The sequence below is a fragment of the Perissodus microlepis genome, chromosome 17, assembly GCF_051167445.1.
Source record: "Perissodus microlepis isolate ML-2025 ecotype Zambia chromosome 17, ASM5116744v1, whole genome shotgun sequence".
In the NCBI taxonomy this organism is placed as follows: Eukaryota; Metazoa; Chordata; class Actinopteri; order Cichliformes; family Cichlidae; genus Perissodus; species Perissodus microlepis.
The window spans coordinates 24,065-47,690 of record NC_140477.1 but is presented as its reverse complement, the minus strand read 5'-3'; the positions used below and the strand labels follow the sequence as shown (position 1 = coordinate 47,690).

General features: G+C 42.8%; 2 long non-coding RNA genes across 9 annotated transcripts; one reads left to right on the top strand and one right to left on the bottom strand.

Annotated features, from left to right (window-relative positions):
* Positions 1-2,775: 2,775 nt before the first annotated feature.
* On the bottom strand, positions 2,776-11,340 carry LOC146368925 (uncharacterized). 8 transcript variants are annotated; one of them, XR_014797356.1, is made up of 8 exons: positions 10,646-10,732; positions 9,982-10,029; positions 9,236-9,376; positions 8,805-8,869; positions 7,889-8,018; positions 7,527-7,642; positions 6,032-6,452; positions 2,776-5,828 (listed from the first exon to the last, which is right to left on the bottom strand). It is a non-coding gene; the product is annotated as an uncharacterized LOC146368925 (long non-coding RNA). The 8 variants fall into 8 exon arrangements; XR_014797358.1 differs by lacking the exons at positions 9,982-10,029; positions 10,646-10,732 and adding an exon at positions 11,056-11,340; XR_014797359.1 differs by lacking the exon at positions 9,982-10,029 and having other exon boundaries at positions 10,646-10,729.
* Positions 11,327-22,963, top strand: LOC146368924 (uncharacterized). The gene is made up of 3 exons (XR_014797361.1): positions 11,327-11,496; positions 21,812-21,899; positions 22,003-22,963. It is a non-coding gene; the product is annotated as an uncharacterized LOC146368924 (long non-coding RNA).
* Positions 22,964-23,626: the final 663 nt, after the last annotated feature.

The window sequence follows — 23,626 nt, the reverse complement described above, 5'->3', positions numbered from 1 at the left end:
TATACCAACTCTACTGTCTGACTCGCTTTTGGAGACTCAGATTTGAAAAATCGATATTGTTTTCACTGAATGTTTTCTAACAGTAAATAATTTTCAAACATTTGTTCCCAGTTTCTGTCTTTCCATGTGTTGTCCCTTAATCTGAACTGGAACCAAATGAAGCAGAGTGTAATCACCTCCTACGAGCCATCCTGTCACAGTGAGTGGAAGCTACAGTATCATATACTGGCTCTTTGTGATTTACAATGTGAGCTATTCATGGTGGCGTAAAATAAACTGTGTGCATGCTCCTGTTGTTAAAGGGAATCATCCTGCAAAGCCACAAGTCAGCGTCACCTCTGTTTCCTGCTTGTCCAAAGTGAACAGTCATGAAAAGATCAATTCATACAGAAGTGAAGCAGCAGGATCAGTCATGGACGCACGAGTTTGTTTGTTTTGTGGCACCACAAGGGAGCCTGGAGTGACTGCAGCTCCACTGGATCATCACCAGTAGGAAGAAAAAAACCCACCACGTGGAACATTTTTGTAGAATCGTTGCAAATTTTCCAGCACACACTGGATGTGATCTGGGAATGCAGTTTCTTGCAACGTGTACTCAGATATTTATGCAATACTTATGTAAGAATGCTGTTTGTTGACTTCAGCTCAGCATTCAGGACAGTCATTCCCTCCAAGCTGATCACCAAACTTGTGGATTTTGGACTCAGCAACTCCAGGTGACTGTGGTTCAGGGGATTGGGAAGCTCATCTATAACCGGAAGGTTGCCGGTTTGATCCCCCTGGTCGTTGTGTCCTTGGGCAAGACGCTATATAAATGCTATCCATTATTATTATTATTATTATTATTAGCTGTACCTGGATCATGGACTTTCTGACCAACAGACCCTGGCATGTAAGGTCAGGCCATAACTGCTCTACCACCATCACACTCAACACTAGCACTCCACAGGGCTGTGTGCTGAGCCCGTTCCTCTATGAATGCAGACCTCGGTCCGGATCCAACTCCATCATCCAGTCTGCAGATGACACCGCGGTGACTGTCTCATCAGAGGCAATGATGAGTCTGCTACAGGGAAGAGTAAAGCACCTAGCTGTGTGGTGCTGACAATAACCTGCTCCTGAATACCAGCAAAACCAAAGAGCTCATTGTGGATTTCAGGAGGGAGAACAGAGACCCCCATGTCCCCATCTACATAAATGGCACAGCTGTTGAACGGGTTCTTGGGGACCCACATCTCTGAGAATCTGTCCTGGTCAACTAACACCTCCAGCCTGGTCAAGAAGGCCCATCAGCGCCTCTTTTTCTTGAGGACACTGAAGAACCACCACCTGTCTGCTGACATACTGGTTAACTTCTACCACTATGTGATAGAGAGCATCCTGACCAACTGTGTCACACTCTGGTATGGGAACTGCTCTGTTGCTGACCACAAGGCACTGCAGCGGGTTGGGCAGTTTTCACCACAGGGACTTCACTTCCTGCCATTGAGGATGTCCACAAGAAGAGATGTCTATGCCGAGCACGCATCATTCTCAGGGACTCCTCTCATCCTGCCAATAAACTCCTCCAGCTCCTCCCCCCCAGAAGACGCTACAGCAGCCTTCAGACTAAAGCCAGCAGGTTTAGGAAGAGCTTCTTCCTCACAGCTGTCACCCTACTGAACTCAGCCCCTACTGAGCCTTTCCATCCACACTCACTGAACCCTTCTACACTCCTCCTCCCAGTGACCATGATCATTTCATTCTCAACATTCACCACATGCTCACATTGGTTACTGCTATAGTTTTAGGACACTGACAGAGTCTCTGTTATAGTGCCTACACTGTTCACTATTATAGTCTGTTCAGAGAGCTATGCTTCCACTGCTGTAGATATATTCATAGCACTCTGTGGATCTGTTTACCTCACACCGATACATCTGCATATATGTAGCACATCTGTATATTTGTTCACAGTACACCTGTATATCTGCCCATCTGTACAGCAATACAGAACATCTGTATGCTACACCATCTGTATGTCTGTACATATGTATACAACAGTACATCTGTATATCTGCTCTCTACTGGACTTATAATCTGCTCTTATTGCACTTACTGATTAGATGCAAACTGTATTTTGTTACCCTGTATTTAGACATGTGTAATGACAAACGTTGAATTCTAAATGCTATCCTAAACATTTAAACAGCTACAGGAGAAGTTTTTAGAAGACCAGTAAAGAGAGCATGGAGGCAGATGGAGGATGCCAAGTCCACTGAATCTACACACTTCCTGTTTCCACCTCATCCTTCCAGTGCTTTACTACTATGGGCTCAATTGTGGTCATAAATATTTTGTACTTGTAAATCAGTTTTGTACTTGTAAATCAGGATTTGTGTGTGTAAAAAAGATTTGTGTGTGGACTTATCCAAAAAATACGTGTGAAAGTCTGCACTAAACTTTCAAGTTACAAGTACGAATTTTGACCCTATTTTTCTTCCTCTCATCTGATTGGCCAATGTCATGTCAATCAATCACAAATTAAACTATCCAATCAGAGAACACGATTGTGTGTCCCGCGAAAAATTGGCAACACAAAAAAAAGAAATGAAATGAATATTTAGTGTATATCAATGTGTGTGTCTCCTATATGATATATGCAAGTGACATTTTTTACTGTAACAGCGATTCATACAGGAAAATAATGACTATTAATAAGGTTGCCCAAACTTTTACATCACATTGTATATAGGAACATAGTGAAGACAAGTTATTTAAGAGAGTAAAAAGAGGTTAGTTTATTTTGGAGTAGAGCTCCATTTATTAAGAAAAATTAAAAAAGACAGGAACACTCTTTAGAGGTTTGTGGGTGGCTCTTAAAAGAGCCGTTGTGGGGAAGTCACTCAGACTTCAAACAGGCTACTCCTTTGGTTGCCAAGACACGGCTCCCTCCGCCGAGAAGTGGGCCATGAACTTCTCCCCCACCAGGACAGCCTCTCTGGAGGAGTTGTTTGCTGCTACACGACCCAGGCCTTGCAACGGCTCCACCACAGCAGGTGCCACACCCCTCACAGCAGGTGCCCCTCTCTTGTCCAAACAGCGCAGAAAATTGTGGAGAACACACGTTGCCTTCACACACTTCTCCGCAATTTCAGGACGGAGCTCCATGGAGCGCAGATACAACCTCTACTGTGAGGGAGAGAGGGAAGTTCCAGCGCTCCTGGAATCCCTCTGCAATGGACCGCCAGTCTTCAGTTGAAGGCACAGCCATGAAGTCGTCCACTAGACAGTCCCAGATGGACGTCGCTACCTGCGGGGTGATCTGGCTCACCAAGGACACGCCAACTCGAAAACTGAATGCGATGGTCCTGAAGGAGTCCTCGGTGGCAAGGAACCTGGACAAAATGCTGTAGTTACAAAATACATTATTCAAATTCCAAAATATTTTTGTGATGTCAGATTTAAATTACAAAACAAATCTTACATAAAACCTTTTGTAATTACAAGGATAATTACATGATATATATTAGATATAATCTAAAACAGTCTGCTGGGATTATATACAAATATTCAACTATCCCAGAATTAAACCAGGTCTAAATAAAAAGAAAGGAGTATCACTACAAAGATTAACCCACAGTGGTCCTCATACCACAGTTTGATATCAGCAAACAGCGAGAGCATACATTGATATGACACCACAGCCATGCTATCATTCAAACACTGATAATGGCATAAATCGAATTAAATCGGGACTTGTTGAGACCTGAGTATCACTAGAAATATTATAAACAGTCGTCTCCGTACCACAGCTTGCTATCAGTAAACACCGACAGCATTCATTGATAGCATAGCACATCCATGTTAGCACAGGTATCAATAAAGGACTACCGTATTAAACACTTTTACTAACCTCAGGCAGATGGAAAGGCGCTCTGCAAGTGGGATTGAGCGTCTGTAGTTGGTGTCTAGGCGGGCAATGCTGGGACCAACACGGGACAGCAGGTCCTCAAACTGGGCGAGTGAAAGACGGTGGTATTGCTGGAATCGGCCGTCATCCAGGCACAGCTCCTGGAGCAAATGGTGAAACTCACCAAACTGCTCACGCGTCTGGAGGACCTGATGGACCCAGGTACGGCGAGGACGTCCTTAACGTCGCTGCTCTGCTCCTTTTTGGCTCCTACCTTAAAGCACACTGTGCGCTGTCGATCTTACGTGCTGCACAATAATGTTTAACATTTAGTATTTACTGTTATATTCCCATAGATCATCATGGTGTTGTTTATTTTATTGCTCTAGTCTTCTTCTGCTTGTTTTCTTTTTTCTTTCTCAACAGGTGATCCAGGAAAAAAAAAAAAAAAAAAAAAAGACCCCGACGTATTAGCCAGAGGTCCCTTTACTACGGTTTGGAGCCGCGGACCTGTTTTATATACGAGATTGCTGCAAAAAGTGCAGCCTTACCTGATGTGCACCTACTGTTACTCATTTATATTAAGATTTAAACATCTAGTTGGTATTGGTATGGAGAGTAACCTTCAGTAATAGTAATAAATCACACAGCAATAGGACATTCATGTAGTTGTAAAGTATTCAGAATATGTTACTTCTATAATCTTTGGTGGAATACATTTTAAAATTAACACTGTCAACAGGTTAGCACCTCATACCACAGTGCAGCAAAGCAGTCGCATGAGCGCTGGGAAGGACACGCCCAGAGCCCAAACAGACAGTGCAGCAAATGACAAGATAGTAATTGTATGGTGAAAATTATACTTTTAGTTATCTTGTTAGTCATCTACAAAATCTGCTTCTCACATATAGGGCATTTCCAAGATTTTTTTTCAAAACTTTTTCAATTTATTTCATTACAGCTGTCCTGTGCCAGATGTTCCGTTGACCCACAGTGAGAGGCATCATTTCACAAACACCAGGAAGACTGAAACTCATCGCCGGGATCAAGCAGGGCTCGTGATCTTCACCAGCAGCTCCCTTACAAGAAGGATGAACCCAGCATTTCACGAACACTGATGGAGACCTTTGTTTTGTGGAATGTTAGAAGTAGCAAAAAAAAAAAATTTTCTGGCACAACTTCACCTGCTTCCAAGGTGCATGGAGAGGATAAAAGAATTCACAAAGCAGGAACTCCAGCAACACTTGAGGGAAGATGAACAACTTTAATAATAAGCCGAAATAGACAGTTGGTCTATTATTAAAGTTGTTCATCTTCCCTCAAGTGTTAGAAGTACTCAGATAATCCTCAGAGGGTCTGGACTTAATATCATAATATAATATAACATATCAACATATAATATAACATATAACATAATATCATAGCTTTAAGTCCTGTAGAAAGTTAAATATATGTTGTGCTCTCTGGTTACTCTGGTATGAATGACTCTGAATTACTTTATGATAAATAACACTATTGTCAAAAACAGTGAAAGAATTCCAGATCACAAGTTTTTAGTTCAAATACAAGTAACAAGGGTTAGTTTTCTCTAACTGTGTCAGAGAAAACATCATGTGCTCTTCATGTAGCCGAGTACATTCAGTGTTTAAAACAGAAGTTGTGCAGGTCTGAGATCAGCAGTTTCCTGAAACACCAAACTGAGGTCCTGTTAATGCTGATGTATAGTGACACAGTTACATGGGTGATTAATCCTTTTGACTTTTTGTCTTTAAATTTATCAATAAAACAGCTGCAGCTTTCACTGACAGCACATGTGGTACTTTAACCTTTGTACTGTTTTCTTCAGTTAATTTGATGTTACTACAAAGATTGAAGATATAGGATGACCTGTCTGCTGTCACTGGGTGGTGCTGAGGTCTGAATCTGAGGACGGCTCCTGTAATCACAACGAGAACAGAATCATCACAAACTGAAATATAAAGTTTATCTCTCAAATCTGAAATAGAGCTGATACTTCTCTGTCCTCACACACTCGGAATCTGAAGTTGTTCAGTCCTACAGTTCTGCTGACAGCTGTTTATTTTTTATTTGTTTTAAAGGCCTTATATACACTAACACATTTTCTAATATCATGCTTACCTTTGAGTTGTTGATGCTTTATAAATGGACATCTGCAAAGATGAGATGATGGAGCAGGTTTCAGTCGAGGTTCAGTCTGCTGCTGCATCCTGGTCACAACATACGTGTCACGGCCAGCGGGGGCAGACCGTGTGGAGAGTGTGTGTGGTGGACCCAGGCGCGAACACAGGCGAGGAGACGGGAGTGAACTTAAACTGAAAGCGAGCCTTTATTTGGGCTGATGCAGAAGGGAGTAGACAAAACATAACAGGGACAGAGACTGCAACTAACCAAAAACCTAAACTGGAAAAACACTAACCTGACTGAAAGGCATAACTATGATCACTGTGAACAGAATGCTGTGCAGATGCATGGAAGCTGTGAACCAAGTGGCGTGACGAAAGAGACATGAACATGACCTGCACGGAACCTCATCGTGCGGCTGCATGAAAAACAACAAACCAAATGGCAAACATGAACTGCACAGAATCCTGAAAAACACTTAACTTGACCGGGGGGGGGGAGTACACAGACGACGCGACACAGACTGTATGAAACACAGAGACTAAATACACATGAGGGGTGATCAGGGGAAGTGGCCACACATGGGAGCACAGCTGACACACATGAACCTAACGACAGGACAGGAGAAGTGAAACTGAATACACTGACATTGAATACAGACTTTCAAAGTAAAACAGAAAACATGGAGATTAGACATGACATGAACTTGACAAACAAAGAAAACTTGGACATGAAACATGGCAGAATGTAACTAGATAAACCGAAATGAAACTAGACTAAAAAGAATAACAAAACACCAAGAAACTCAGAATACTGGGTCACATGACCCAGGGCCATGACAATACGGAGGTGTTATCAGCTCAGTATTGAACAAGAAATATTAATGCTTCAAATTATTTGTCCTAAAGGATGCAAGCTGTACAGAGTACTGCACATGTGACTTTGTGAACATACCTCATTAAATATAATTCGGACAGTTTTTTAACCTGAATGTTTGCAACAAACAAAAAATATACAGAGTCAGTGCTAAAAAAATAAGAGGAAAAAATTAACATTTTAACTTAAGCTGCCAAGCGGAAGTAGTTGGTTTCAGTACATAAGTATCGGGCTTTGCTATTTAATCCGTAGCTATTGACTAATGAGGGGTTACTGAAGTGCCAGGTTTTTAAAAGTTGGCGTTAATGTCGTTCCACATGTGGAAAGCGACAGAAAATGTGCTGCTGTTTGCACATATTTAATAATCAGCTCTGCACAGGAGCAGAAGCAGAGTCCAGCCTGTTGCTCTTACAGTATAATACTCATAATAAAAGTACAGTAACCGTGGTTAGTCACTGAGCAGCCCGGTGAGTTTCTCTTGATTTCTTTAGTCAGGGTAAATTCATTCACCTGCACGGGTTAGCTAAACGAACTTTACAAAACAAGTTTCCCCGACAGCCGAGTGCTCACCTAAGGACCTAAATTACGGATTAGCTTACACACACATTTAACTTACCGAAAATAATACGGTGGGGCCTCAGGTCCTCCTGTCTGGTAGTCCAATTTACTGAAGAACACCTCAGGCTGTCACTTTGAAATAGCCGGTAATGTAAACGCTGGACCTCTCAGCATCTGCCATTCCCGAACAGACACATGCAAGTTTGTCCGTGACCGCAGCCGCGTTGTACATTTATTTCAGTTTCAATATTTTTTTCGGTTTCAATATTTTTTTCGGTTTCATTTCAAGGTGGCATCGTTCTGATCCCATACACACACAAATCTTTTTACACACACAAATCCTGATTTACAAGTACAAAATATTTATGACCACAATTTGAGCCCATATACTCTCTCTACCACAGCTGCCTTTGAACTTGCCTGGGCCAGGTCTGAGTCCAGCTTTGCTACTCCTGCCAGGTCACATGACACAGGGGTGTGCTGTGATGTCAGCAGGCAGGTCAGTGGAGCCCTCTGGTGATGGATATATGGCAGTGAAACAGGAGGAGGCCTGAGAACAGACAGCAGGCTTAACTAGCAGGACAAAGTAGCATGTAGTACTTGAAGGAGTCATCACAGCCAATCAGCTCTCAGGAAAATGGAACATCACATAAATATTTCTCTTCTTTGATTTTCATCAATGTATTTCCTTTGATAGATTTTCCGTCAACACTTCTGCTTGATTAGAAGCTCATAGGCAGTTCCTGTCACTCTACAATAAAACAATGTAAAGGCTGCGCTCTCTGCCCTCCCACTAGCTGACACAAGTAAACTGTGCTAAGATACCCTACATGGACTAAGATTCTTGGCCACACACATATAGATTTGCTTGGCTGTAGAAATCCATGCCATGAAGCTCCCAGCACACATTTTTGATGCTTCTGTCTGTGGCAGAGCAGGTTTGGAGCTCTGCAGAGCCTTGGTGACTTTTACTGACTATGCACCCCTACCCATTTATTATGAACTAACAGCACAACGGTTTGTGCTTTTTTCTATAATACACATGTATGATTTAGATTTGTACTTATGTGGCAGCTATTTACTGACCTGACAAAGTTATTTTCCATGAAAACTAAAAGTGGTGAAATTCTCAGAAAATGAATGAGACGTGCATGTAATTTGACATATTTTGTTGTTTTGTGTGTGTGTTTGTCTGTGTGAAGTTTTGATGTGTATGTGAAAAACACAATTTTGAAAACACTGGAAAAAGACCTCAAGACATGTTTTCCTTTACTTTCTATGAAACAAAAATTCCCACCAAGGCTTTTCAGTGTGAAATTTAGTGTATAGAAAATACCTGTGCCAGGTTGTCTCCATCTAGTGGTGAACATGGCCTCACCACTACATCAGGTGAGCTTTTCACTGTGCACAGTGACACAAAAGTCATTTAACAATTTTAAAAAGCAATGTTACAGATTCAGTAAGAACTGAAGTTTATCATAATCCTTCAAGTTTCACTCAGTAACAGCAGCTTTTTAATATTATTGACTATATTTTAGAGTCACATTTATATGAAATGTCAAACAATCACAGAGTGACACTGAACTAAACAATCAATGCCATGTGAGTTGTTCTTGTTTGTTCTTTATCTCGGATTTATTGTAAGCAGCGGGAGTAAAAGCTAAAGAAAAATAGTAAAGATATGAATGAATCTCTGCTCTTACAGCTTTTATTGTGCCATAATGTCTGCTTTGAAACTGTCCTCTTGCTCGTCTTTTGGATGCTCACCTCTTCTTCATCTTTCCTGTTCCTTTCACCAAACTGCTGCACTCTCGTTCTCTGTGTTACCGGCACCAGACCTAGGGGAATCTGGACCGGCAGCAAGCGGCACACAGGCTAGAGAGCACTGCGTAGCCAAATATGAGCAAACTGTGGATTAATAGAGAGGACACCGAAGTTAGCGTCTTGCTCAGGCCGGAGCTCATTTATTTCTGCAACATATACACAATACAAATGCATTCTTCCCATAAAATAACAGAGTTCATAAACAAAAATAAAGTTACAAAAAGCATTCTCTCAAAAGCAAAATAAATACAAACTAATTCAAAATGACTTTACATACTCACAACTTAAACAAAACACTCACGGTTAAAGCATAACAACATACCAAAATAACCCATCTCACATTCACACAACCTTTCCCCACATTCGCGCCATATACGCTATTACTTTTGAACATGGCGTCCCCTGAACGCAACACAACATGGCGGCAGACGACTGCAAACGTTGTTTCACCAACGAAAAGCTTTCCCCTTAATACATGTACTCAGTACTGCTTGGCTAACACTAAAACAAACACTACAACACATTTTCTGAAGCCGCAGGTTGCGACTGTCATAGCATATACTTATAGTGCTATGTAGCATTATAGCATTATGCCGATGATACACTAATACTCATTACAACAAAATACCACAAAACAACATCATCACTCTCATCTCAAAATATAGCCGAACAGTTGTTACTCAACTTACATGACATTTAGAACCAGTTCGGTAACATAAAAGTTTGTTTGTCAGTACCTGTGGATTAATAGAGAGGACACCGAAGTTAGCGTCTTGCTCAGGCCGGAGCTCATTTATTTCTGAGCTGCGCATGCACAGAGCCTATAGCTAGAGTCTCTCTGGTAGTTCCACAGCAATGCAAGAGCACCATCTACTGGCATAATGAAATATAACCATGGTCTGGCAACACATAACAATGTCAAAATAAGTCACAATAATAAACAAAAAATAAGGGGGTAATTGGTTTTCTTACAAAAATAAACATGTAGCTTTTTCAACCTGCTACATCTGCTCTCGCCTCCTCTTCTGGTTATAATTAGAATGCAGTCAGCATGTGCCAAACAAACTCCCCCCAAATCTATCATGTTTGATATGATGATGACGTTTTTAACATCTTATTTATGCACTTGTTGGGTGGGAAAGAGTAAACAAAGATGGGGCATAGAAGCAGAACTGAGTCCTACGTGTGGAGGGACAGTAACTGTGTGTGTATATGTAAGCATTTAAACACTGCAGAGAGTCAAATTAACAGTAACACTATTTTGTCTAAGTCCGCCATTGTAGAAATTCATTTCACCGAAACAATAACATGGCGCACAATGTGACAATAAACGTATAAAACACAAATTCTTACCTAGCAGGAGAATAAATAATCAGTATTTTAAGGCTACTGCGTGTATAGATGTCACTGCTGGCTCACATAAGCTAGCTCTGAGACCCGCCAGAGTTCACGCCACAGTTGACTGTCGCGAAAGAGTCGTAAATCACCGGCATTGTAAAACTTAAAATGATTCCAGGGCATGTTATAAAACACCCAATAGATGTACTGGATATTAAACGGTATCAAACGACTAAATGAACACAGGGTTACAATTACATGCTCACATCGTCACATCGAGAGTTTATTCATTAATCATCAGAGTTCAACAATGTTACATCCAGTTGAAAACAGCTTCACTAACGCCAGCAAAACAGGCTAACAGTATATAAGAGCACAAAAACAGCCGTGCTTATCGACAGCTCGACATATCCTCAACAACTCACCTCAGTATGGCTGCCATCGGTCACCTTTTAACTCCATTTTACAGCCTCTTCCAGAAATTGAACGCGTTCGCGGTGCACTATACACATATGCAGCATATTTATTTTACTTGGTTTTAGAGTTGGAGTATTTACATATTGATCTGAAATATTTTGCTGCTGAGCAGCAGAGCTCCAAAGCGTCCCCCTGTAACCATGGTTACGCAGATTCGTTCCGACTGGCACGTCACAGAGGAGAACCTGTTTCAAACATCAACCTGAAATCAGTTTGAAAAGTTTTCCGTTGAGATCCGGAGCTCGACTTCCTGGCACCCCGGGATAAGATGAGTTGCTGTGTTTTTCACGGAGAAAAAATAATTAACATGGAATAACGTCAGTGTTAGATGAAAAAAAAAAGATGCAAGCAGAAGAGGACAGCAGATTGAGAAGAGATTTCTTCAAACGGTAAGGAGCTTCTAACAAGTGATATCTGATAAGCTTAAAACTTAAATCTTAAATCTAATGTCCAGATTCATGCTAAACTTTTCTGATTACTCCGTGAATCTGTTCATGTTTTGAATCGGGTAATTTCATGGTGAGAAATGTCTTTGACAAAAAAATGCAGGATTAATTACAGGGAGTGCAGAATTATTAGGCAAATGAGTATTTTGTCCACTTCATCCTCTTCATGCATGTTGTCTTACTCCAAGCTGTATAGGCTCAAAAGCCTACTACCAATTAAGCATATTAGGTGATGTGCATCTCTGTAATGAGAAGGGGTGTGGTCTAATGACATCAACACCCTATATCAGGTGTGCATAATTATTAGGCAACGTCCTTTCCTTTGGCAAAATGGGTCAAAAGAAGGACTTGACAGGCTCAGAAAAGTCAAAAATAGTGAGATATCTTGCGGAGGGATGCAGCAGTCTCAAAATTGCAAAGCTTCTGAAGCGTGATCATCGAACAATCAAGCGTTTCATTCAAAATAGTCAACAGGGTCGCAAGAAGCGTGTGGAAAAACCAAGGCGCAAAATAACTGCCCATGAACTGAGAAAAGTCAAGCGTGCAGCTGCCAAGATGCCACTTGCCACCAGTTTGGCCATATTTCAGAGCTGCAACATCACTGGAGTGCCCAAAAGCACAAGGTGTGCAATACTCAGAGACATGGCCAAGGTAAGAAAGGCTGAAAGACGACCACCACTGAACACGACACACAAGCTGAAACGTCAGGACTGGGCCAAGAAATATCTCAAGACTGGTTTTTCTAAGGTTTTATGGACTGATGAAATGAGAGTGAGTCTTGATGGGCCAGATGGATGGGCCCGTGGCTGGATTGGTAAAGGGCAGAGAGCTCCAGTCCGACTCAGACGCCAGCAAGGTGGAGGTGGAGTACTGGTTTGGGCTGGTATCATCAAAGATGAGCTTGTGGGGCCTTTTCGGGTTGAGGATGGAGTCAAGCTCAACTCCCAGTCCTACTGCCAGTTTCTGGAAGACACCTTCTTCAAGCAGTGGTACAGGAAGAAGTCTGCATCCTTCAAGAAAAACATGATTTTCATGCAGGACAATCAGTGTTGGTCAAGTTACTTGAAAAAAGTAATCAGTAACTAATTACTGATTACTTCCCCAAAAAAGTAATCCCGTTACTTTACTGATTACTTATTTTTAAAAGTAATTAATTACTTAGTTACTTAGTTACTTTTTAAAAACACGATTTACAACCTGAATAGGTGATAAAGCGATAGATCTTTCAGCCCAATTCTATTTTTTCTACATAATCCATCATACAAAATGTAATCAAATGGAAAAGTCCCTTTTTAAAACTTGTTTTATTAGTTTTAGCTAAGATGGCCATCTTGAGCTAAGATGGCGGCGCACACTGTTGCAGCGGCTTACGGCTCTCCGTCTCAGTACTCCTTTTTTTTGTTTAGTTTGCTTAGTTTATATGTCTTTCTTATTTTTTTCTGCACTATCGGCTCTACTTTCAAAGTTTGCTACACCCGCCAGAGCCTCATAGACATCGGTGACCAGCATCAAACATCTGTTTCACTGGACTTTCTTCACACGCACAACATCCCAGATCACATAGCGAGACCACCGGGCTCCCCGTGGATTGTTATCGGGACTAGGCGGAGGCGCAGACGGAGGGAGAGGAAGCAAAAGCGGGGCCGTAGGTCCGGCATTATGCTGAGGCTAAAAAACAAACCACACAAGCCACCTCTGCCGAGCCTCTATCTCTCCAATGCCAGATCCCTCGTGCAAAAAACGGACGACCTGGAATTACAACTAGTGGGAAATCGCTATGTTCGTGACTGCTGTGCCTTGATCATCACTGAAACCTGGCTTCACCCGGGAATACCCGATGCTAGCGTGCAGCTAGCAGGCCGCACTCTGCTCCGCTGGGACAGGACAAAGGACTCCGGTAAGAGCAGGGGGGGAGGGCTCTGTATTTACGTGCATGAAAGCTGGTGCAACAACGGGACAATTATAAACAGTCACTGCTCCCCGAACCTCGAGTACATGTCGGTAAGATGCCGGCCTTTCTTTCTACCGAGAGAGCTAACAGTAGTGATCATCACGGCTGTGTACATTCCACCCGATGCCAACGTAAACACGGCGCTCTCTATCCTGCTGAACACCATTAACGAACAGCAGCGGGCCCACCCGGACGGTGTTCACATTATCGCAGGTGATTTTAATAAGGCCAACATAAAGACTGTACTCCCAAAGTTCTATCAGCATGTCAAATGTCCCACCAGAAGAGAAAACACTCTAGATCATGTTTACTCCAACATCAAGCATGCATATAGAGCCATACCCCTCCCCCACCTCGGTCAGTCCGACCATCTCTCCCTCCTGCTCTCCCCAGCCTACACCCCCCTCAGGCGCAGTGCCAGGCCCACCACAAAGACTGTTACAACCTGGCCGGAAAATGCTCTCTCCAAACTACAGGACTGCTTCACAGAGACAGACTGGGACATATTTGAACACCAGGACCTAGAAACATTCACAGGATCAGTACTGGACTACATCAAGTTCTGTACTGCAAATGTGACAGTGGACAAAAGCATTCGGGTTTTCCCAAATCAAAAACCCTGGATGACCAGCAAGGTCCGCTCACTCCTCAAAGCCCGTGATGCCGCCTTCAGGTCAGGTGACAGAGCTCTGTACAGGGCTGCTCGAGCTGACCTGAAAAGGGGGATTAAAAAAGCCAAGTCAGACCACAAAAGGAACATCGAGTCCCACCTGTCCAGCAACAATACACGAGAGGTGTGGCAGGGAATGCAAGACATCATCAACCACAGAGGCAGCACTGCGAAAACAGAAAACCCGAGTGGGCAGCTGGCAGAGGAAATAAACAGCTTCTTCGCCCGCTTTGAAACACCACAACAGCAACACTCATCTGCTTCAGCCCTGCTCCCATCCTCATCCTCACCTGGTTCCTGCACCGCTCCACTCACTGTAACAGAGCACGATGTCAGACGTGTGCTCCTAGCAGTGAACCCCAGGAAGGCGGCCGGTCCAGATGGAGTACCTGGCAAGGTACTAAGAGCATGCGCACACCAGCTCACCCTCATCTTCACCAGACTCTTCAACCTCTCACTGGATCAGGCAGCCATCCCATCCTGTCTAAAATCAGCCACAATCATCCCAGTGCCGAAGAAGTCTCCCATCTCCAGCCTGAATGATTACCGCCCTGTGGCCCTCACACCGGTAATCATGAAATGCTTTGAGAGACTAGTCCTTCAGCACATCAAGGATTACCTCCCCCCAGAATTCGACCCCCACCAGTTTGCATACCGTGCAAACAGATCCACAGAAGACGCCATCGCCACAGCCCTCCACGCTGTGCTGAGTCACCTAGAGCAGCGGCAAAGCTACGTCCGAATGCTCTTTGTGGACTACAGCTCAGCCTTTAATACAATCATCCCGGACATCCTCATCACCAAACTGGTCACTCTTGGCCTCCCTCCTATCACATGTGCCTGGATAAAGGATTTCCTCACAAACCGGCCCCAGACTGTAAGACTCGGCCCTCATCTCTCCTCCACTCGCACACTGAGCACCGGCTCCCCACAGGGCTGTGTGCTGAGCCCCCTCCTGTATTCTCTCTACACCCACGACTGCAGTTCGACCCACAACAACACTCTCATCATCAAGTTTGCTGATGACACCACGGTAGTCGGACTCATCTCGAAGGGAGACGAGGCAGAGTACAGAGAGGAAGTCCTGAAGCTGGCAGCATGGTGTTCAGAAAACAACCTGGCACTGAACACCAAGAAAACCAAAGAGCTCATTGTTGACTTCAGGAGACACAGCACCGACTTGGCCCCCCTCTACATCAACGGGGAGTGTGTGGAGAGGGTCCACACTTTCCGGTTCCTTGGTGTCCTCATCTCTGCTAACATCTCCTGGACAGGAAACATCTCAGCGGTCATCAAGAAGGCCCAACAGCGGCTGCACTTCCTGAGAGTCCTCAGGAAGTACAAGCTGAACTCCAACCTGCTGCTGACCTTCTACCGCTCGTCCATTGAGAGCCTGCTAACCTACTGCATCACGGTATGGTACGGCAGCTGCACCAAAGCAGATAGAGTGAGGCTTCAGAGTGTGGTCAAGACAGCACAGAAGATCATCGGCTGCCCTCTCCCCTCCCTGATGGACATTTATTCCTCCCGCTGCCTCACCAGAGCAGCAAACATTATCAAGGACAGCTCCCACCCTGGTTTCAACATGTTCAGCCTGCTTCCCTCAGGGAAGCGCTACAGGTGCATCAACACAAAAACCCACAGACTAAAAAACAGTTTCTTCCCCAAAGCGATAACCACCCTGAACTCACACATGCACAGATAACACAGCCCCCCCACTTCCCACTTCCTCTATGGACCACCACTGTGCAATACCAATTCTATGTGCAACAACTCAACTGTATATACATAACTCTATTTATACCAATTCCATGTGCAATAACTCAACTGTATATACATAACACTATTTATTACATATTACTTACGGCTTGTATATTGTACATTTTATTTATATATATATATATATATATATATATATATATATATATATATATATATATATATATTTTTTTTTTTTTCCCTATGTTAATACTGTCCATATGTACATAGCGCTGCAGAACTGTACCCCCCCCCCCCAGCATGTTTACACTGAGTAGGAGATGCTCTGTATCTCATTGTACAACTGTATAGTGACAATAAAGGCATTCTATTCTATTCTATTCTATTCTATTCTATTTAATCTTTTAACTTTATGCATCAAGCAAAAATTTAATTATATGCAACTAGGGCTGCCATGATTAGTCGACTAGTCACGATTACGTCGACTATCAAAATCGTCGACGACTGATTTAATAGTCGACACGTCGTTTGAAGCTTTGTAAGATCCCAAAAGACGCAGGAATTAGTAGGATTTAAGAGTGTAATAACGGACTGAAACAGAAGATGGCAGCACTGCATGTACAAGGATGCCAGCTGCCGTTAAACGCCGAAGAAGAAGAAACTGTGTCCCAGAATTCATAGCGCGGCCCTGCTCAGTTTCCAACAATGGCGGCAGCTAGTTAGTTTTAATGTTAACTCTTATTATTCTTTCCGGGCCACAAAATAAACGTTTAACATATTTTCAGACGAGAATGTAACTGTGTAAACCTCAAATATCTGCTCAGTTTATCAAGACACCACATATTTTCAAAAGCACTCCGACATTTTCAGAGACGTCTGTTACCCACTAGCTCGTTAGCTAGCCGGGGGCAAGGCTCACTAGAGCGTTTTCAAACCCACCGCCGTCTTTCGCTACTCAGGTTAAACATGATATATAAGTCACTTAGATAACTTAAAAATGTTATTGTTTGGCATTTTTCAGTATTTTATTTGTTCCTGAGTAAATCGGTTTCGGCTGAGATTAAAGTTATAGTTTTTACACAGCTGAATAAACGTTAAGCAGACAACTGATTATCAGAAGTGTGAAATGCTCGAGAATATACTCCGGTGTCCTGTTATATTTTAGATAGCAAGGAGCAGACGGCTGAGTTTATTAAACTCCACCGAAACAATCTGCAAACTTCATTAAAATTTAATAAACTATCATGTCTTTATTTTTAGTTAGCACATACTTTAAACACTTAAAGCTGTAAGCTACTGATAGTTATATAAGAGCAGATGCATGCTGGTGCAATAAGCTGTATGTTTTACGTTCAATGGATGCATGATCTGATTAGTCGACTAATCGCAAAAATAATCGGTGACTAGTCGACTATCAAAATAATCGTTTGTGGCAGCCCTATATGCAACATTCTCTGACTGGAAGAAATTTGTTTAATATTTAAACCTATTTTCTGCACATTCCAGCACATAATTTTTTTTTTTGTGTGTTTACACTCACTCTTTCAAATAGATGCAAGTAAAACACAGCAGAAAATAAATAAAATCAAAGACTAGCGGTCCTTTTGCTCTATTTTCACCTGTAAAGCAGGAGTTGGGTAGGCGGAGGTTTACCCTGGTGCAGGTGTGCCGCGGCAGTCAGTGGAAGAATCCGCGAGTTTCTCTGTGAGTTTCCCATTACATCGTTGCGCACTCGGTGCTTGCTTGGAAGTTTAGGGGTTTTTTCGCTGTAAAAAGAAGTTTTCTTCCCACGCACAACGGACGCTAATGTTTTTGTCACTTTTTATGGAATCAAACTCAAAGTAAGGTCAGTACTTCCACGCTTTAAACGCTGCACACTCATACTCTCTCCCGCACTCGATATGTGATCCATTGTTGATCTGCACACAGCTGTTGTCACGAACGTCGCACTTGCTTACGTCACTGTCATGAGACATTCTCGCAAAAAATCACGGTTTTAGTAACGCAGTAACGCAGCGTTCCTACGGGAAAGTAACGGTAATCTAATTACCGTTTTTGCAATAGTAATCCCTTACTTTACTCGTTACTTGAAAAAAGTAATCGGATTACAGTAACCCGTTACAAGTAACGGGTTAATGTAATCCGATCCCATCTCTGAGGACAATGCTCCATCACACGCGTCCAAGTACTCCACAGCGTGGCTGGCAAGAAAGGGCAGGGCTCGCAAAATCGCTAGCCCGACGTCCCGGGGCTAGTGATATTTCCAGTCGGGCTACCAAAATCTATCTCAGCCCTGCCCGTCGGGCTATCATAGGAAGTAAAAATAAATGATAATGCCTTTGCTTTCTTTCGCAAATGTAGCTGAGTAATTAGCTGAGTCCTCATCAAAGAACAGTGCTCTTTAATGAATGCAGCACATAACTTTACATCGTAGAGGTAACAGGGAGACATATCGAGTTATCAGATAGCCGTCTTAACTATATTCTAACTCTACAATTTCCCGACTGCACTTTCCTCTTATTTCACGACACCACCCTCTAGTGGTGCAATATGGTATAGTCAGACAGGACACAACATCACTCACTAGCTTACTCTTCAAACGTGGCACGTGAAATCTCCCGCAGCAAGCTTAAACGTGCTAGAGGTTGACTGCGCAGAGAATTTAAAAAAAAAATCTCTGGCATGTGTAAAGACAGATGGATTTATGCAGGTATTTTAGTTCTGCTGAGCCAAAAAAGACAGGTCAGGATGAAGAAGGGACAGGCAAAGAAAGGCCTACCACAAAGCGGAAAAGTTATGATAAATCAGATTACGAGGCAAAAAGAAAGCGCAGTTTTTTGGATTCATGGACAAAAGAATTTCTGTGGCTGGAATATGACAAGGTAAATAACATGATGTTCTGCCGGGTGTGTCGTGAGTTTCCCTCTATTGCTGAGTCGACAAGCGCCTTTGTTACTGGGACCAGTAATTTTAGGAAAGACCCCATCAGAACTCATGAGAAATCTCTGCATCACAAGAAATGCATTGGTGCTCAGTCTGCAGCATCTGTCCCAGAACAAACACCAATTGCAAAAACCATACTAAAAATAAACCAAGCACAACAAGAAGTCCTGAAAAAGCTGTTTAGAACTGCGTACTATGTTGCAAAGAGTGAACTACCACTGGCAAAATTTAGCAGTCTTTGCAAACTTCAGAAAGCAAATGGCCTAGATCTTGGTTCCACTTACCTCAATGACCATGCTTGCAGAGAGTTTATTGGAGCAATAGCACAAACTTCAAGAGACCAGATTGAAAAGGAAATTCAAGAAAGCAGGTTCTTATCCATTCTTGCAGATGGCAGTACAGACACTGGTATAATAGAACAGGAGTTGGTTCACGTCAGGTATGTGAGGGATAATGGTGACATAGCCACATACATGATCAAATGTCAGCCAGTCAAGAGTGCAAATGCTGCAGGTATTTTAGAGGCTATTGATGAAGCAGTGAACACCATGGGTATCAGAGAGGACACATGGAAAAAGAAAGTAGTGTGTGCAAATTTTGATGGTGCTGCAGTGATGATGGGTGAGAAAACAGGAGTAGCTGGGAGACTGAAACAGAGGATACCCCACATCATAACAATCCACTGTGTGGCACACAAACTAGAGCTAGCCGTGCTGGATAGCGTGAAAGGCTGTGAGTACCTGGTGAAATTTGAAGATACACTGAAAACCATCTTTAAGATGTACTACTATTCCCCAAAGAAGCGAAGAGAGCTGACAGAAATAAGTGAACTGCTAAATGAGAGGCTGGCACATTTCAGTGGGCTGAAGAGCACACGGTGGCTTCCAAGCCGGCTGAGATGTCTAAAGGCTGTGGAAAAAAATTACACTCCCACTGTTGTTCATATGGAGAACATGGCAGAAGGAAGTGATGTCAAAGCCGAGGATGCAGCCAAGGCTAAGGGGGTGGTGCAGGAGATGAAGACTGAGAAATTTGTTCGCTTCCTGCATTTCATGTTGGACTACAGTACCATCTTATCCAAGTGCTCTACTGATTTTCAGCATGATAACCTAAACATCACACGAACAAATCAGTTAGTTGAGAGCACAACATCACGCTTACTCAGCCTAAAAACAAAACCAGGAGAATATCAGAAAACCTTGGACACAAAGTTCACAGCGAACCAGGATGGTAGCATTTGCTACTGTGGAACTCAGCTAACAAAAAGTCAGCGACCTGCTAGAAGAGGTGAGGGAACAGACAAAGACACCTTTGGTGCAGAGATCCAGAAGATTATTGACAACACAGTCAAGTACATGGACAACAGATTTAAAAATCTCCATGAAAAGCCTCTCTCTTGTTTCAAGGTTTTTGACCCTTCCACTCTTCCCTACCCCAGAGAAGAACTAGCAAATTATGGGGATGAAGAGGTGGATTATCTTGTCACACATTTTGCCTGTTTGCTAGATGCAGAAGAGAAAGAGAAAATTCCACAAGAATGGATGGATCTAAAAGTGTGGCTTGCAGAACGCCGGGGTCGCAAAGTAGATTGCTTGTACAGAGATCTCCTCTCTGAGAATCCAGAACATCTCTCTCATATCTTGTTGCTGGTGAAATTAATGCTGACACTTAGTCCATCGACAGCCATCTGTGAGAGAGGATTTTCTTGCATGAACCGAGTGAAGACAACACATCGTACCTCTCCACACCCTGAAACACTGAATGACTGCATGCAACTCTCCATTAATGGGGAAACAGTTGAATCTTTTTGCCCTGACAAGTCGATTCGTTTCTGGATGTTTTCTGGAAAAGGTTCAAGACACCTGGATCATAAAACCCCGACAAGAACAAAGAGCAGTGAAATGGAGGGCAATGCACAGGAAGAGAAAGCTGATGAAGGAGATGCTATGCCCTCAACGTCGAGTGGCATTTTCTCATCCGAGACTTCAGTGGAAATTTCAGATTCAGGATCTGACACAGACTAATTCATGTTCTACACAGTTCTAACAAGTTCACAGAAAATTCTGTTTAATTAGAACCAGATATTTGAGTTGATTGTAATGTTTACACAGTTGTTGTAATTTGTGTTTTAACAATTTTTTGATTGATGTTTTGTTTCCTTTACAATATTATACAATAAAAATAATCTTTTTTTATTCGGGCTACTCAAATTTATTTCGGGCTACCAAAAACTAAAGAGTGCCTGCCCGAAGGGCTACCAGGGATTTTAAAATTTTGCGAGCCCTGAAGGGTATAAAAGAAGAAAAACTAATGACATGGCCTCCTTGTTCACCTGATCTGAACCCCATTGAGAACCTGTGGTCCATCATCAAATGTGAGATTTACAAGGAGGGAAAACAGTACACCTCTCTGAACAGTGTCTGGGAGGCTGTGGTTGCTGCTGCACGCAATGTTGATGGTGAACAGATCAAAACACTGACAGAATCCATGGATGGCAGGCTTTTGAGTGTCCTTGCAAAGAAAGGTGGCTATATTGGTCGCTGATTTGTTTTTGTTTTGTTTTTGAATGTCAGAAATGTATATTTGTGAATGTGGAGATGTTATATTGGTTTCACTGGTAAAAATAAATAATTGAAATGGGTATATATTTGTTTTTTGTTAAGTTGCCTAATAATTATGCACAGTAATAGTCACCTGCACACACAGAAATCCCCCTAAAATAGCTAAAACTAAAAACAAACTGAAAACTACTTCCAAAAACATTCAGCTTTGATATTAATGAGTTTTTTGGGTTCATTGAGAACATGGTTGTTGTTCAATAATAAAATTATTCCTCAAAAATACAACTTGCCTAATAATTCTGCACTCCCTGTACTGTCTGACTGGCTTTTGGAGACTCAGATTTGAAGCCAAACAGAAAAATCAATCACTGAATGTTTTCTAACAGTAAATATTTTTCTAACATTTGTTTCCAGTTTCTGTCTTTTCATGTGTTGTCCCTTAATCTGAACTGGAACCAAATGAAGCAGAGTGTAATCACCTCCTACGAGCCATCCTGTCACAGTGAGTGGAAGCTGCAGTATAATATACTGGCTCTTTGTGATTTACAATGTGAGCTATTCATGGTGGCCTAAAACAAACTGTGTGCATGCTCTTGTTGTTAAAGGGAATCATCCTGCAAAGCCACAAGTCAGCGTCACCTCTGTTTCCTGCTTGTCCAAAGTGAACCGTGATGAAAAGATCAATTCATACAGAAGTGAAGCAGCAGGATCAGTCATGGATGCACGAGTTTGTTTGTTTTGTGGAACCACAAGGGAGCCTGGAGTGACTGGAGCTCCACTGGATCATCACCAGTAGGAACTTGCCTAATTATTCTGCACTCCCTGTAATAGCTGTATATGACTGCTAGGTTAGGACGTGGTGAGGCGCAAATACTTAAGAGAGAGAGATTTTGCTCTGATAGAAATCTTTATTAATATTTATTTGAAATCTTTTCCTCCATAAGATTGTGGGCAAAGTCAATAAATTGTCTCCTGGCTTTCAGGTCCCCCTGAGCCAAATTTACAGTTTTTGCAATTAAGAAAAAAAAAAAAGATTTAAGGTGAAACAAATTTTTTCAATTCATGGAATGATGACATTATCACTCATTCCATATTGTTCCTAAAGGTTGCAGTCCTGACATATGTGTGCAAGCATTGCCACGGCTGGATTTCTTGGAATTTGGTTTCTGAGGTGGAGTTTATCTGTGGATGTGTGAAAATGTATGTGCATTCATGTGTGCCTGCATGGAGATCTGAAGTTGGCTGGTAGGGTGGACCTCTGCGCATAACCACATGTGTGTGCAAGCATTGCCACGGCTGGATTTCTTGGAATTTGGTTTCTTTGGTGTGAGTGTATCTGTGGATGTGTGCGAATGTACGTGCGTTCATGTGTGCCTGCGTGGAGATCTGAGGTTGGCTGGTAGGGTGGACCTCTGCGCATAATCACATGTGTGTGCAATCAGAGCCACGTCTGGATTTCTTGGAATGTGGATTCTTTGGTGTGAGTGTATCTGTGGATGTGTGCGAATGTACGTGCGTTCATGTGTGCCTGCGTGGAGATCTGAGGTTGGCTGGTAGGGTGGACCTCTGCGCATAATCACATGTGTGTGCAATCAGAGCCACGTCTGGATTTCGTGGAATGTGGATTCTTTGGTGTGAGTGTATCTGTGGATGTGTGCGAATGTACGTGCGTTCATGTGTGCCTGCGTGGAGATCTGAGGTTGGCTGGTAGGGTGGACCTCTGCGCATAATCACATGTGTGTGCAATCAGAGCCACGTCTGGATTTCTTGGAATGTGGATTCTTTGGTGTGAGTGTATCTGTGGATGTGTGCGAATGTACGTGCGTTCATGTGTGCCTGCGTGGAGATCTGAGGTTGGCTGGTAGGGTGGACCTCTGCGCATAATCACATGTGTGTGCAATCAGAGCCACGTCTGGATTTCTTGGAATGTGGATTCTTTGGTGTGAGTGTATCTGTGGATGTGTGCGAATGTACGTGCGTTCATGTGTGCCTGCGTGGAGATCTGAGGTTGGCTGGTAGGGTGGACCTCTGCGCATAATCACATGTGTGTGCAATCAGAGCCACGTCTGGATTTCTTGGAATGTGGATTCTTTGGTGTGAGTGTATCTGTGGATGTGTGCGAATGTACGTGCGTTCATGTGTGCCTGCGTGGAGATCTGAGGTTGGCTGGTAGGGTGGACCTCTGCGCATAATCACATGTGTGTGCAATCAGAGCCACGTCTGGATTTC